The sequence below is a fragment of the Drosophila serrata genome, unplaced genomic scaffold (assembly GCF_035046125.1).
Source record: "Drosophila serrata isolate PLE 108 unplaced genomic scaffold, ASM3504612v1 contig_8, whole genome shotgun sequence".
NCBI classification, from domain to species: domain Eukaryota; kingdom Metazoa; phylum Arthropoda; class Insecta; order Diptera; family Drosophilidae; genus Drosophila; species Drosophila serrata.
Window position 1 is genome coordinate 1,190,224 of NW_028256906.1, and position 16,423 is coordinate 1,206,646.

At 35.2% G+C, this 16,423-nt stretch overlaps 1 protein-coding gene and 1 long non-coding RNA gene across 3 annotated transcripts in view; one reads left to right on the forward strand and one right to left on the reverse strand.

Moving 5' to 3' along the window:
• The window catches only part of LOC110184410 (rho guanine nucleotide exchange factor 10), an 87,923-nt gene that overhangs the window by 59,708 nt on the left and 11,792 nt on the right, over positions 1-16,423 (forward strand). The gene's annotated exons all lie outside the window — the stretch shown is intronic.
• On the reverse strand, positions 4,690-9,681 carry LOC147645137 (uncharacterized). Its single transcript, XR_015270407.1, has 2 exons — positions 9,343-9,681; positions 4,690-4,939 (listed from the first exon to the last, which is right to left on the reverse strand). It is a non-coding gene; the product is annotated as an uncharacterized LOC147645137 (long non-coding RNA).

Consider the following 16,423-nt stretch of genomic DNA (forward strand, 5'->3'; position numbering starts at 1 on the left):
AAAAAAGGTTCTTCAAAGTTAAAACCAGAATCAAGGCATGCGTGATTCTGAATTGAGAGGGTTATGGTGTATAGTATTTTCCAGGTATTAAATATATTTCATTAAGAAATCTAGAATAATATTTATAATGCATATATGTATGTATATTTTGTATTATCTTGAAAAAAGATAATCCCAAGTGAGCATTTATTAATGACAACATTAAATGGGCAATCAATTGTAATTCCTGGAAATGTATAAGTACACCATATTTTATTTATTTATCCCACTCTCTTTTCTCTCCCTCTATCCCTCTTTCTCTCCCTCTCTCTCATTCTATCTCTTTTCGTCTACTGTACTCCCAACCCTTATCTATTATTTCCCATTGAATTCTCTTATCGCTTTCATCAGCTAGCGCTTCTCTTGATTCATTCGACTCTCTGCCAAAGGTTCTTGTTTGTTTTCATACCCAGTAATTGTTGTAATATCTAAGAGTATACACGATTTGTGGTCAACTATGCAAGTATGGTTTTTAACGTTCCTAAAAATGAGTCAATAATAACTAAATAAAATGTGTATATAGTTATATAAACAAAATTTCATTTTGTTAATGACGTGAACAAAAATATATTAAAATATGATTTACTTAATCTATATTAGTATAAATATGAGTATGAAATAACTTGAAGACTAATCATTGGGTAACTCATAGTCGAGGCATTCTCTTCAGTTGATTCCCGACTCTTTTGCTGGCCACTGCGAATTTTACATATTTCACTTTTCCGTTCTCACACACTCGTTTTGTTGTGCCTTTCGCTTCATCGTTTGTCGGGGTACTGACCAGGTGACTCACATTATTTTATTTCATTGACAAAAGTATGCCGTCCGTGGAAAACGGCAAAGTGTTGCAAAAATTCGATGGAAAACATTTCCATTCAGGGAAGGAAAATACACGCAAACTTTGTGATCATTTTCGTCATAGCTGGAAAATATCAAAAGTATTTAAGTTATTAAATTATTATTAATGATTATTAATCTTTTCCATGTAGATTTTCTTTATGATGTATTTTTTGTAAGAAGTTTTGGTTTCCTTGCAGGGCATGCCATAGTCGTGACCATTAACTATATACATTAATCGTTCTTTCCTGATAAATTCTCCTCCCCTCCTGCTCCCTTCATACACACTCACATACACTCCCACAGAATTTGCAGAATTCTGTTTTCATTTATTTAGCTGATTCCGATAATTGCGGAAAAAGGGGTTCCAAAGTAGTTGTGTGAAGAAAAAGGGGCGATTCAGCCATTGACCCTGAGACTTCAGTTCCTCTGTATGTCAATTACTCACATTGGGGATTTTAATGAATCATAAAACATATACATGTGTATATATAACTCTTAAATGTAGCCATTTAAAAAAATCCAGATATATGACTGAAATTTCTCAAGTTTGCTCCCATAAGGACATTAAAAATAAAAAATACTAACATCTCTAGATAGAAATATATATTGACATGCATTTTATCTGAACACAAGAAAGGAAGCTAACTTCGGCACTCCGAAGTTTGTATAACATTGCAGATTGAAATTTGATCACTAGGAATTAATGATTCCCAACTGGTTCTAACATCCCCGGAACGAAGTGACTCCTGCTGGCCATGTCTCAGACATGTGTTGTGTTACAAAAGTTGCAAGTCATTGTTTATTACTGTTCAAAAATAGTAACTGATCATACATACTTACTGGTCATAGATACCTACTGTTCAGAGTTACTTACTGGCCATAGATACTTACTGGTCATAGATACTTACTGGTCAGAGGTACTTACTGGTCATAGATACTTACTGGTCAGAGTTACTTACTGGCCATAGATACTTACTGGTCAGAGTTACTTACTGGTCATAGATACTTACTGGTCAGAGTTACTTACTGGCCATAGATACTTACTGGTCAGAGTTACTTACTGGTCAAAGATACTTACTGGTCAGAGTTACTTACTGGTCATAGATACTTACTGGTCAGAGTTACTTACTGGTAAGAGTTACTTACTGGTTAGCTGCATATGATTCCTAACTTGTTCTAACATCCCCGGAACGAAGTGACTGCTGCCGGCCAAGTCTCAGACATGTGTTGTGTTACAAAAGTTGCAAGTCATTGTTTACTAGTGTTCAAAGTTAGTAACTGATCATACATACTTACTGGTCATAGATACCTACTGTTCAGAGTTACTTACTGGCCATAGATACTTACTGGTCAGAGTTACTTACTGGTCATAGATACTTACTGGTCAGAGGTACTTTCTGGTCATAGATACTTACTGGTCAGAGTTACTTACTGGCCATAGATACTTACTGGTCAGAGTTACTTACTATTCATAGATACTTACTGGTCATAGATCTTTACTGGTCAGAGTTACTTACTGGCCATAGATACTTACTGGTCGGAGTTACTTACTGGTCATAGATCTTTACTGGTCAGAGTTACTTACTGGCCATAGATACTTACTGGTCAGAGTTACTTACTGGTCAAAGATACTTACTGGTCAGAGTTACTTACTGGTCATAGATACTTACTGGTCAGAGTTACTTACTGGTCATAGATACTTACTGGTCAGAGTTACTTACTGGTTAGCTGCATATGATTCCTAACTTGTTCTAACATCTCCGAAACGAAGTGACGGCTGCCGGCCAAGTCTCAGACATGTGTTGTGTTACAAAAGTTGCAAGTCATTGTTTACTAGTGTTCAAAGTTAGTAACTGATCATACATACTTACTGATCATAGATACCTACTGTTCAGAGTTACTTAGTGGTCATAGATACTTACTCGGCAGAGTTACTTACTGGTCATAGATACTTACTGTTCAGAGTTACTTACTGGTCATAGATAATTACTGGTCAGAGTTACTTACTGGTCATAGATACTTACTGGTCACAGTTACTTACTGGTCATAGATACTTACTAGTCATAGATACTTACTGTTCATACTTACTGGGCAGAGTTACTTTCTGGTCATAGATACTTACTGGTCAGAGTTACTTACTGGTCATAGATACTTACTGGTCAGAGTTACTTACTGGTCAGCTGGATATGATTCCCAACTTGTTGTAACATCCCCGGAACGAAGTGACTGCTGCCGGCCAAGTCTCTGACATGTGTTGTGTTACAAAAGTTGCAAGTCATTGTTTATAAGTGTTCAAAGTTAGTAACTGATCATACATACTGATTACTGGTAATAGATAGTTGCTGATCAGAGTTACTTACTGGTCATAGATACTTACTGGGCAGAGTTACTTACTGGCCATTGATACTTACTGGTCAGAATTACTTACTGGTCATAGATACTTACTGTTCAGAGTTACTTACTGGTCATAGATACTTAATGGTCAGAGTTACTTACTGGTCATAGATACTTACTGTTCAGAGTTACTTACTGATAATAGATAGTTACTGTTCAGAGTTTCTTACTGGTCATAGATACTTACCGGGCAGAGTTACTTACTGGCCATAGATACTTACTGGTCAGAGTTACTTACTGGTCATAGATACTTACTGTTCAGAGTTACTTACTGGTCATAGATACCTTCTTGTCAGAGTTACTTACTGGTCATAGATACTTACTGGTCAGAATTACTTACTGGTCATAGATACTTACTGTTCAGAGTTACTTACTGGTCATAGATACTTAATGGTCAGAGTTACTTACTGGTCATAGATACTTACTGTTCAGAGTTACTTACTGGTCATAGATACTTAATGGTCAGAGTTACTTACTGGTCATAGATACTTACTGTTCAGAGTTACTTACTGATAATTGATAGTTACTGTTCAGAGTTACTTACTGGTCATAGATACTTACTGGGCAGAGTTACTTACTGGCCATAGATACTCACTGGTCAGAGTTACTTACTGGTCAGCTGGATGTGATTCCCAACTTGTTCTAACATCCCCGGAACGAAGTGATTGCTGCCGGCCAAGTCTCTGACATGTGTTGTGTTACAAAAGTTGCAAGTCATTGTTTATTAGTGTTCAAAGTTAGTAACTGATCATACATACTGATTACTGGTAATAGATAGTTGCTGATCAGAGTTACTTTCTGGTCATTGAGACTTACTAAGGATACAAACCCAGATCCAAATACAAATACATATATAAGACAAGCGCCTTTTGGCATTGTAATATCTTCTCAGACGTTAAAGTGGTCAATTTGGGACAGGAATTGAATCCAAAATACCAATTGAAATACAAATACAAATTTGGAGCTTAGTAGTTTCCCATTGCTATAGTTGAATAAAGTTAATTTTCACTCCCTTTTCCCAAGCTGATGAATTTGAGTGATTGACAAACTGCCTTTCCTTTGGCTTGACTCATTTTGACTTCCATTGCTCGAGTTGTGGAGCTTGAAGCTTCCGCTAATCAAATTGCCTTTGACGCAACCACGCCCCCCACTCGCTCCACTCGCCCCACGAGTGTGCCACCCGCCCACTCCTCTGAGGCGGCCCTTTTTGGTTTGCCACGAGTGTAACATCAACTAAATTAATGTAAATTGAATGACACGCCAGCAGGGAGTACAGGGAGGCGGCAGTAAGGGCTGCTCCCACATTTCCCTTTCATCCTGGCGACGAAATATTCCCCAAAAAGATAATGAGGACACAGCTAAATTCTTGAATATTTCACTCCCGACTTGAATACTTGCCAAGAAAAGCCAGAGTGCTTTAGATAATCTGTATAATTTATTGATTTATAAGTAGATAGATATTAGGTTTTATTATTCTTTTTAAGAGAAAAACTTGTGGAATCTATACATATATTTTTTTTAATTGATTTTCAAATCTGACCTTGAACGGGAAACTCCTCTGTATATCCTTCATTCCTGCTCCGTTATCCTCCACTTGCGCCATAATACCTCGTGTTCCGACTTTGGAATATGCTAATGAGCATTTAATTCGCCGCCGTCGCTGTCTCTGGAATAAACCAAAAACGCTTTAAATTCACTTTAAACTTCCAGCTTCCTTTCCGTCCTTCCGCACTCAGACTCGCGACCTTTACTAGCTACTAAATTCGAATTTAATTTGAATATTGTCTTTGGCATCGTTAGCTTCCACCCCGCAGCCTCTTTCGCTTAAATTCCCTTTTGAAAATTGCTGTATAATTAAATAGCTTTTATTAAGGCCCGAATTTTGGCCAAAGATTGTATTTGTAACGATTTCCGAAATAATTGTAATTAATTAAAGTGCTTTATATACATATTACATAGTATATGTTTGCTAAAATGTCTTATATATTATATATTACGTCCTTGTATATATTATATATGACTTCCTGTCACCAGTTATATATATACATATATAAAATATTTTCTACAATTATGCTCAGATCAATCAATGTCGATTTCAATTGCAACTCTGAACCAGAATTTTCTGTTATTCAGCTCATTTTTAATCGAGTTAATTGCTACTTTTTATGGCTACATGTATTGTATATACATATATATTGTATATATATAAATCTAGTTTTATGTGCTGCAATTGTTTATATCTGTGTTCGATCTTATGTCGTGTTTACGGCACTCCAATGTCAATGTCGCGGGCGTTGCTATTTGATTCTCGTAGAACAGGAAGATATAATGGATTATACTCTTATATATATGATATTTAAAAAAAAAAGTTAAATAAATAATAAAAGTTTAACAAAATATATAAAATTTGAACATAAACCTATGATATTTACATAATAATATCAATAAATAATAAATATTTCAACCATATATTGGTCACTTTTTGCTATGGGAGTTTCCCCTGTTAATTTGCATTTAAAATGTTAGTGTTTTGTGTTAAATTAATTTTTTAACTTACGACTGAAAACGAAACTCACAAAGACATGAATTACGAATTGCAATTTGTCAACGCTGCATAGTTAAGTTTAAAAAAAACCGAGGGAGAGACAGTCATTAATTTTTGGTCAGTGGTTTTTTATTCATTCACTTGAAGCTGGCGACCGAATGCATAGTGCTTAAAACAGTGCGTGCTGAAACAGTAAGGCAGTTTAAATACCTTTTTTATATAATTAAAACAAAAGAGAAGAGTCTTAAAATAGAAGGTCTACAAGATATACTTAAATATCTTAAGATAGTAATAAATATGAAATTTCTACATATTTTAAAAAATTGTAATACTTAAATATGTTGAATTTGTTTTCAATAATTTAAAGCTATGAAACGCACTGTATATGCAAAGTATCTACAAAATTGATTTAACATCTGGACATGACATATGTTGCGCTCTCCTCCCGCCCCCCCTCACAATACACAGGAAACAACAACTTTGTCATTCAATTCAGTTCGATTTGCATGTTGCCCGCCCACGTTTTATTTTATTGTTTGGTTTTTTATTTATTTTGTTTCCCCTTCCTTTTTTTTTTGTCTGCTTGCATTTCTTTACCTCTCTCTCTCTCTGTTTTTAAGCGCCTTAAAAAAGCCAAGATGTTGACGGTTTTACTGTAATTGGCAGGTTGTTAAATCGAAGAATAATTGAGTCTCTTTTTTGCTCTTGACTATGACTTTGTGCTGAAACTAATTAAAATTATTTTGTTGTATTTTGTATCTTTACAGGTGAGTCGAATCTTTGCAATATTATCATTGAGATGCATCTGAAGTATTGGTAACAAACCAAGGAATAAACTGGTATTTATTGAGTGATAAGAAGTTAAAGGGGAACGTTAAAGATTACCCTTAATAAATAGGCAAGATAGTAATCCTGGAACACTAAAATTGCTTGCATATTCCAGCGTGTTATGCATCTTATTATTTTTTTCTGTTTTATTTCCTATCATTTACATTTTTTTTTTGCGTATTTGTAAAGTGATATTATCCCTGAAATAACCACGTTTTTTGTGTGACACACATTGAAAAAGGGAGACCTTCTGTACACACCGGGTTTCCCCTTACACACGCATTTGCATTGACGTGGATAAGTTTTAGTTAACTGCCCAAAAGCTTGATGGGAGGGAAAATGGGGGAAATTGGGGAAAATGTGTAAAAGGGAAAAGGTATGGGTAAGGGTAAGGGTAAGGGGTTTTCGGGCTTGGTTTGTTTTCCGTTTGTTTTATTGAATTGAACACACCCCAAAATGCTAAAAAAAAAATGAACAACATGCTTGATTTTCCTTTACAACATTGAGACAACATTGTCATGGTCTATTTGGCTTTTGGGTTTTGTTTTTTTTTTTTATTCTACACTTATATATACACTGGAGTTGAAGAGTATATAGAAATAAAATGTCAAGGCAATCGATCGAGCTGAAATATTAAGATTATATTTTACATATTTAAAGTATAGATATACCTGACTGCCTGAAAAAAACTGCGTGGCGAAAAACCTTTAAAAACCTAGAAAAATTCAATTACGAGACACGCCTAAAAAAAAGTGAATAAGAAGCAGGAACCTACCTAAGCCAGGGCTTATGAGTTTCCTTTTTTTTTTTGTTGACTTGGAACCAGGCTTCTTGGCCTGGTCCTTTTGTAAACAGACAGTAATTTCCCTCAGCTATATTTACCTCTTTAAACCCTACTCTTCTCCCCAACAGCGGTGGAAAAGCTTAAAAGATTTCCTTTGTGCGAGCTCCTCATTTTCTTTTCATTTTTTGTAATAACTTTCAGTTATGAAACGAAGAGGCCCAGGAGATGTTGTATTCTAAAATTACAATGCAACATTTGTTGCCAAGAGAAGCAGACACACAAACACACACACAAATCTATATTAAGCATAATTTAAAATTATTTCACATTCAAGAACCGCCACCACCACCTACCCATGGGGTAAAGTGGGCAAAGTCTCTCCCCCTTTCCACCTGCCTTGTTTGCGGTCTGCGTAAATCAACCCAGTGGAAATTAGTTGGAGTTAAATCGCTGAGAAATTGACTTCAAATGAGGCTAATTAGCCCAAAGGGTTTACCATTAGGGTCAGGTCATTAGGGGAAAGACCGTTTGGTCAACACAGGCGAGTTAAAATAATATTATAATTAATATTATTTAATATATTCAACTTTATATTCAAGTTCTTCAAGGGTTTAGTTAGTTAATGTACTTTAAAGATAAGAAACTTCCTTAAAAGTGTTTCCTTAACTGGCTTATCCTGACCCTGATTGTACTTTAGGGTGAAGGGGCCATGACCTTGGCTCCTTAGTCCCTCTTTGGGTCTCAAATATTTATATCATTTACATTGCCTAAACAATATGTGCCTCAATTTCCAACTGACACTGACAGACATCGACTATTGGTATCTTCCTGTCGAGACTGAGACCCAAAAAGGAAAATGCTGGCCAGGCTCAATCTAATTAGTTGTTTTTCTTTTCCCTCCCAGTCTGTTTTCTGTTGCTATTTTTGGACCGCACACAAATTAAGTTTGCTTTTGTCTTAAAGGAACTCTGCTAACATGGCCAAAAGGAGAAGATTTAAAGAGGGTTTTCACTTGACTAACCATATAAATTTTCTGTTTTAGGGAAATGAGTTCACCATTTCTCCCCCAGTAATTAATATTGTGGTAATTTGCATATTATTACTAGTTTTCCTCGGTTTTCGTGACAATTTCTGGCTCCACCACACCCATTTTTCCTCCAAAACTGCCTGCTTCTCTCCTACGCTCTGATTAATTGTGAATTATGTCATGATTTTGGACGAGTTATCTGTTTATATAAGCGGATAATTTTATTTGGGAAATGCAGTCGCATTTATGTATTGATATACAAATATATTTGATGAGATCCGCTAATGAAGCTATATCCATAACCTGACCTGAAATCCAAAGTTAAAACAGTTTGCCTGCTCATTTAGCGCAGACCAAGTTGCTGGGGCTTTGGCTGTGGCTTTGGTTTTGTGGCTCAAAGAAGTTGGAAAATTATGCTAATTTTTTTGGGTGCAGTATTGGAGTTGGTAACCCTTCAGCACAGCGTTTACCAATTCAATTAGCCCCACACTGATTGTCTGTGGCTTACAGTGTGTGGCTTAACCTGAAAATGATGAAGAAAATCAGAAAACCCAAGCTTTATGTGGCGGAGTGCAGATACCCTGCAGTTAAGGAGTATTCTCGATTATAACTTTGCCAAAAAAGTATTTATCTAAATTTAAAATGCATATAACATGTGCTAGTTTTTATTAGGTTAACAAAATTAGCATATGAAGTCTAAAATTTAACAAATTAAGCAAGTTCCTTACATTACCAACATTATAAAATGTTGCTAATCATGTTTCCAAGGCACATTGTGTTGGCAACATGTACCTAACCACATTTTCTTGTGCATTCTGTCATGTTAGATTTCATTTTGTATACCAAGTACTTCATACATTTAAATGAAATGTAACCCTTGCTCACCGGGTATTCCATAGTCTGTAGCTCTCTTAAGATGATATTTCTTGTCTTCTTGGTTTGTTTTTCTCAATTGCAATTGAAGTTCGGCTCGAAGCGCCACAAAAAGAGACTCGACTTCAACTCGATCAATGTCAATTGCACCTGCAGAAGCATCAACAGCAACAGCAATAGCAGCTTTGTTAAGCGATAAACCGGCGATAAAACGATAAACGATTTGCTGCATTGTCAACACGACATGTTTGGTGAAAAGCGACGTGTGCGCCCAGGTAGCTGCAAGAGTGAGGCACCTCCTCCGGAAATCTCAAATATCTAACCAGACCCGCGGCGACTTTCAAAGTCAACAACAACCAGATTGAAAATGAGAAAAGTAAACGGTTGCTGCAACTTGTTGTCGCTGATGAATGTTAAGTAATTGCATTGAATTGTTGTTGTTGTATAGTTAATCGGATAAGTTTAAACAGAAACATCTGCTGCGATCAGAGAGATATATGTATAATATGTATAGATACAGATGTGTGTGAGAGAGTACGTGACGAATTTGTAAAGAACCCAGGCGGTAAAACAGATGGCACATACGTTTAAGATGTGTGTTTGATTACAAAACACACTACTGTGTTTGCAATAGAATTTTACATATATAAACTAAAATAATTGCAAGCGAAGCAGAAAAGTGTGCATTAAATTCCAGCATCAATTTATAGCCAACTGTATCTTTGAGATACTCAAACTATCTATTAGCTTGTTGATTCGTGAGCTCTCCTTAGCTGTTTCTAATTTAGTGTCTCTTGGTGGCGCCACTCGCTTTTGGCATTTATTTCTATGTCTTATTGCCAACTGAAATTCTTTTTATAAAATCACAGCCACACCACACCACACCACCCACTATTATAAATTGTTTTCCTTTTGCAATGATTGCACAACAAATAAACATGCATATGTTGGTACTATAATAAATCGTAAAGCTTGTCTATATGTTCTCTGCTCATCTCTTGAGGCTTAAACTTTGACAAGAGAAGGAGTACTGATGCATGGAGGTGGATCATCATCATCATCATCTGGCAGTTCAGGCGCTTCAGGTGTTTGTTCCAAAGAGGTGATACATCTGCCGCTGCCATAAAAGTTAAGTGGCCAGCAAATGTGGCAATTTCTTCTTCATTGTGGCTCCCATTTTTCCGAACTTGTATATATATACAAATTTTTTTTCTTCGTTTTTTATTTATTTTTCTCAGACCCCCCCACACGCAATAATAATATTATTTTTTGTAGTTTTTTTCTATTTGTATTTTTATTTGTATTTGTTTGTGACCAACTCGAGTCGATAGTCAAGCGATATGCAGCGAATTAAGGTCAAGTTTGTCGCATGTGCGTGCCTTCATCATCATCATTATCATCATCATCCTCATAGTCGTAGTCGTAATCCTCATCGGTGACGGTGCGTGTTGCAATCTTTTTACTGCCACCGCCACATGTCGCCAGAGAAGAACTAGACACAGTGAGAGAGGGGGGAAATAGAGGGGGGTATCAATCATAAAAGTTTTCAGGTTTATTTGTTGCTATTCTCACCGCCAGCAGCTTTCTCAGGAAAGTCATCAAACTGTTAACCTAGCGAACAAATTATGGAAAAGCAATGGGTCTCAATGCCTGGCTATCCTGTAAAGAAATAGAAAACGAAATATTAAGAGAGATTTGACAAAAAAAAAATTCTTAAATTAATATACGGATTTATAGTCATAACACGATAAAGGTTTATAGGAAAGCCTGTTCTAAAGGCATAGAAATTCCCATAATAATACACTATGCCTTAAGGTTAGCAAAAAGTATCACTATATCGATATGTGTCGCAAAATTCGATATATAAATCGATATTTTAACATATGTTATATACAATATGTGCAATAAATCAATATACAGTTTGATATATCAGACCAAAAGGATTGAAAACATCAAACAAATAAAGTAAATAAAACTGTTCTATTATCCTATTATAAAACAGATTTATATTTTAACGTTGAATTATAATAATCAATACTTTTCGATTATTTTACGATAATATTGATAATTGAACGTTGAATGATGATGAAATTGATATACATTAAATGCGATATTGTTTAATAAATTTGTGATGATATCCAAGTTTGTATACATTAAAAGCGATCTTTTTCAATTTTTAAACTATCGATAGAGCAAAGTTTTTGACATTAACTTTGTGGTATTTTATTTATCTAAGTTTTCTAGTAATATATATTCCCATTATCTTTTAGAACGCTATGCCTGGGTATTAGCTGTCCACATTAATGACAAAAGTCCAGCATCAAGTTCAGCTGGAAAAACCCATTAATAAGTATTAGCAATACTTTGTATTCATTTACCCTTTTATTTTTTTTCTTACACGATTTCTTATTGTTTGTCTTGCTTTCGGCGTCTTTTAATATGCCCCAAAAATAAGCTGAGCTAGCTGGCTTCATCATTGCTCAACTTGTTGCCAAAAATGACAAAGTAAACACTAAACAAAGGAAAAGATAATGAAACCATATTCGAACGCATTAGTTCTTGGCCAGTTGGAAGTCATTAAGTGACTATTTGTCCGATTTGTAATACGGATATATGTATATATAAGTATACCAAGTGAATCACAGCTTAAACTTTGAGATGCACTCCGTGATATTTAATATACCAAACAGAAGGGGTAGGTAAGGGGATTGCACTTTCCCAAGATAAATAATAAACTAAATATGAAGAGAGGGAAACCTGAAAGGGTAGGCAAATCAGGCAGTCGAGCAAAAATGATTAAATGGGAGGACGGAAAAGGGCATTGGCTGAAAAATTAAAGTGCAACGACGACTCCAGCAGACTGCGTGTCGATTCAAAGCTGGAAAATCATTGAAAAACCTGATGGCAAGCGGTGGAAATTTGCTGGGAATGGTAAATGCATTTTCCAAGGTGCCTGTCTTATTGTTATGTAATAACAGGGAAGTCACCGCCGCCCTCACGCACTTCAAAAGCCAAGAAAAGACAAAAATAATACAGAAAAAAAATCGTCAAGATAAATACCATAAATATGGGGAAAAAGGAAACCAAAAGCCACAACCAGAGCTGATCACACATCCAACTTCCGATGGGTTTTAAGTTACACACAAGTTGCACACGTAAACAAAGACTATGCACGGGATAATGGAAAATTGTCTCTCATTTTGGTTAAAAATTCTCCTCTAAATTGCAGTATCCCTCCAATAGGAGTAAGAATATTCTAAACCAATCAATGCAAGTGTCCAAAGCTATTGGAAATTGAATTATTCAAAAGCCTGATGGCCGAGAAGGACATCACTTTTGACAGCCATTATTGGAGCTGAATAACTAAGTAAAGCAATTTATATTAATGCCATTTAGCTCTTGTTTAAATGCCAAAAATGTTGTGTTGTTTATTCAAATATGACATTTTATATAAATCTAATTTCGATATATATTTCTGGCCCCCATTTTGTTTAATAAACTTTTCAATGCATCCGGTTTGGTGGATGCTCCTGCACTGCATCAGCACTTGGCTGTCTTAATTCAATGGGACAGCAGCCCATTGATGTGGTGGTCCTGACAGGAAATCTAATTTCCTTGCAAGCCCAGCAACGAAAAGCCTTTTTTAAAAATTTTATAACAAAAAAAAGGGGGAAACTCCCACCGGGAAAGGATCCTGTGTATGCAGTTTAGTTTTCTCTTTTCCCTTAAATAACCAACACTGCTGGCATTGGTCGCAAATTAAAGCTATGCCGGAAAAGGAAAAGCCAGAGCTTTACACAGAGATAAAACAATGAAATATATGTGATTTATATATATTATTTTATAAATATATAATGGGTGAGGTTGAAATTAGATGAATATATGAGTTCTACAAAGGAAATGTTTTGTTTCCAAGGACTTGTATAGAAAGGAAGGTATTTAGATTGAATATCTTTTGTTGCAGTGCAAGGGAAATCGCTTGTGGCGTTACCTCCTATTGCTCCTGGCTGTTCTTTTTTATTCATTCTGATTTTTTTTGCTTCTTTCCTTTTTTTCTCGTGTCTGGGGTGTGGGCCACTTGAAGTCGCCAGCATTGTTTTCAGCTCAGCGCCCGCTAAAAATAGTCAAAGGCATGTGCCCTCCATCTGTATCTGCATTTTCCTCATCAACTGAACCGGCATCGACAAATAATACAAAAAAAAAGTGAAGAAAATAGCTTCAGACAGGAGTTTCGACTATAAAGTACCAAGTTGTGAAGTTATTAGGTCTAGGGATGAGAGGAAATATCAATATATCCATCCATAGTTATGTGAATCTATATTTAAACTTAGATATATGGGTTATAATCCATATTAGATAGGATATATGAATGTAATGTAATCAATAATGAAATGCGATATATTTTTGATATATTTAAAATTGATATATCATTCAATATATCATATAATTTAATTAATTACATTATGTATTAAGGATATAGTATATATTTGAAAGTTAAATGCGATATTTTTTACATTTAAAATACGATGTAAAAAAGTTTGATATATTCCATGATTAGTTTAGATTTAGATGCAATCCTAGATGGGACTTCGTTACCTTTTTTAATTTACTCTTTATTTATTAAACTCTTTGTTAAGCGTTTTCTGACTAAACTTTATACAACAAATTGTGACTAACAGGTCTAGATTTGTTTGTCTGGTGTCTGTCTTCTCTTCACATTGTAAACACTATACAACACTAAACCCCCTGAGTGAGTGTAGAATACAGGAAGAGAGCTAAAGAACTAGAACTGGATATGGAGCTAAAGTTTATATTCTCTAGTATTTTTTTTTTGCTGCCTCAATTTTCCTCCTATATTCCTTTTTCGCATGGACATGGGCATCCCGGGGCGTCATCGTCAAGTGCACGGCCCTGCGTCAAGTTGCCAAAGCAATTGAGTTGAGTTGACTCGAGTTGACTTCACAAAAGGCGGAGGAAAATGCTTGGAAAGGCGGGAAAACTTGAATAGACCGCGACCAAGCCCGAGACCTAGACCCACTCGAAGAAAAACCAAGTGACTAGGAACAAAGACAACAAAAAATCACATACCACACGAGTCCGTGTTTAATTGGGATCTGGAACTTTTCACATGGGTACCACAGGTATACATACATTTATGCACATATGTATATATCCAATCAGAGCAGCAAATAACTAATTCATGTGGGACAATGGATATCTGTACCACTGCCTCACTAACTGACTGACTGACTGCCATTTTCCCGTTTTACATTTCCCATTTTCCAGTACCTTTCCCATCTGCCTTCTGCCAACGGTACTCGGTTGTGCACAAATGTGGAAAACTAGTTCGCAACTCGATGGCCATTGTTAATGACTATAACTATAACTGCCTGAAAAGCGGTGAGAGGAAAAGCGGGGGAAAAGGTCGGGAGATGGGGGGGAAGTTGGGAAAACTTGGAAACAGTTTGCAGGCCGCAAAACTGAGTGACATTAGCAAGGCCATCTGGGGGGCAATTTGTAATCGAATTTCTATAACCAAGTCACCATTAATATTGATGAAGGTGTCGGCCAAGTTTGTGAATGATTGGTCAAAAAGTCAAGGCATTCTCAAGGGTTTTATATATTCTGGAGCAAGGCAATAAAGAAGGCTCCAGGTGCAGTTTTGAGTGCAATTTCCCATAATCAGTCTTTTAAGGGGATTAAAAAAAAACAGAAAAGAAAGAAAACTTTGGGAAACTAAAGTTTCTATACCCTTGCAGATTAATAGTTCTTCTATGTTACTTGAAGAAAGAAATATGATTTAATTAGTATATCATTTGCTGTTTGGGTTTTATGTGTCATTTAGATGAGCTGAAACAAAGGCAGTATAAAATTTTAATCGATATTATAATATAATAATGCTTTGAAGGAAATGAAAATGTTTCAAATATCATAACTTGGCCAAAAATGCGTTTATTTTAATTTGGAAAGCTGTCCTGTGCTAGTTTTTTAGAGGTTAACAAATCTGCATACCGTTTTTAAAATTTAAAACATTTTAAATTTTTTGAAAATTTTTAACGATGTAACCCCTTATAAAATTTTCAAAAATTTTACTATTTTTTTTCCCCCACAAAACATAGCTAGATCGATTCGCCTGTTGATGCTGATCAAGAATATATATACTTTATAGGGTCGGAAATGACTCTTTCATTGAGTTCCAAGCTTCTGACTAAAATAATAATACCCTGCAAAGGTATATTTACAAATACAACACTACCTTTAATTGAAATCTTTAATTTTTAAACTAAATTTAATTCCTTTAAGTGCAAAGTTTGTCTCAACTTTAAGTTCTTAAAGTGAATTGTTTTGTGTTGTGTTGACTCACTAAAGTTTATATATTCTCTCTATTTACTATATTTCTCAAGTTGAAATCGCCTGGTCATTAGCTCTATATTGGTTTTTCGTCAGTTTTCCATGAAAACCTTGCACAACCTCTCACCACCACCACCCGTTGTCTGTTTTCCTCCCCCCAATTCCGCACATTAACACCTTGTCTGCCCTGCTCTTATTTTGCTTTCAGCATTATTTCGTTGGTTTTTTATTTTGTGAGAAACTTGAGCAAAACACTTTTCTGCAGCTCAATAAATAGCACAAAATAAAAATCGAATAAAATACTAATGATACCCATCGATTTTCACACTAAATTGTAAATAGTTTCAATTTGATTTTAATTGGGGATTTGTTAGATGTGAGGCTCTGTTGATAATTAGGTCGAAGAAAAAGTTGGAGAACGAAGTTTGATTTGTTTAATACTCTTTTAATAATATTTTTGTACACTTTTTGATTTATTATTAGTTATTAAATACTTTTGTTATTCATGTACTTGGAATACATAACAATATTAATTATATTTTTAAGTTACAAAATTGGCAAACTATATTAATATTTCCTTAGTTAAGTGAGTAGTTTTAAGTTTTACAAGTTCATAACAAAATTATCTTAATATTAGGATCAGGTCATAATGGAACTTGGCCTTTTGTTCCCAAACAGCCAAGTGTCTTTTAAATTCTTCCGTTTCTCAAAAGACCATGGCTTATGAAATTTTGCCAACTTG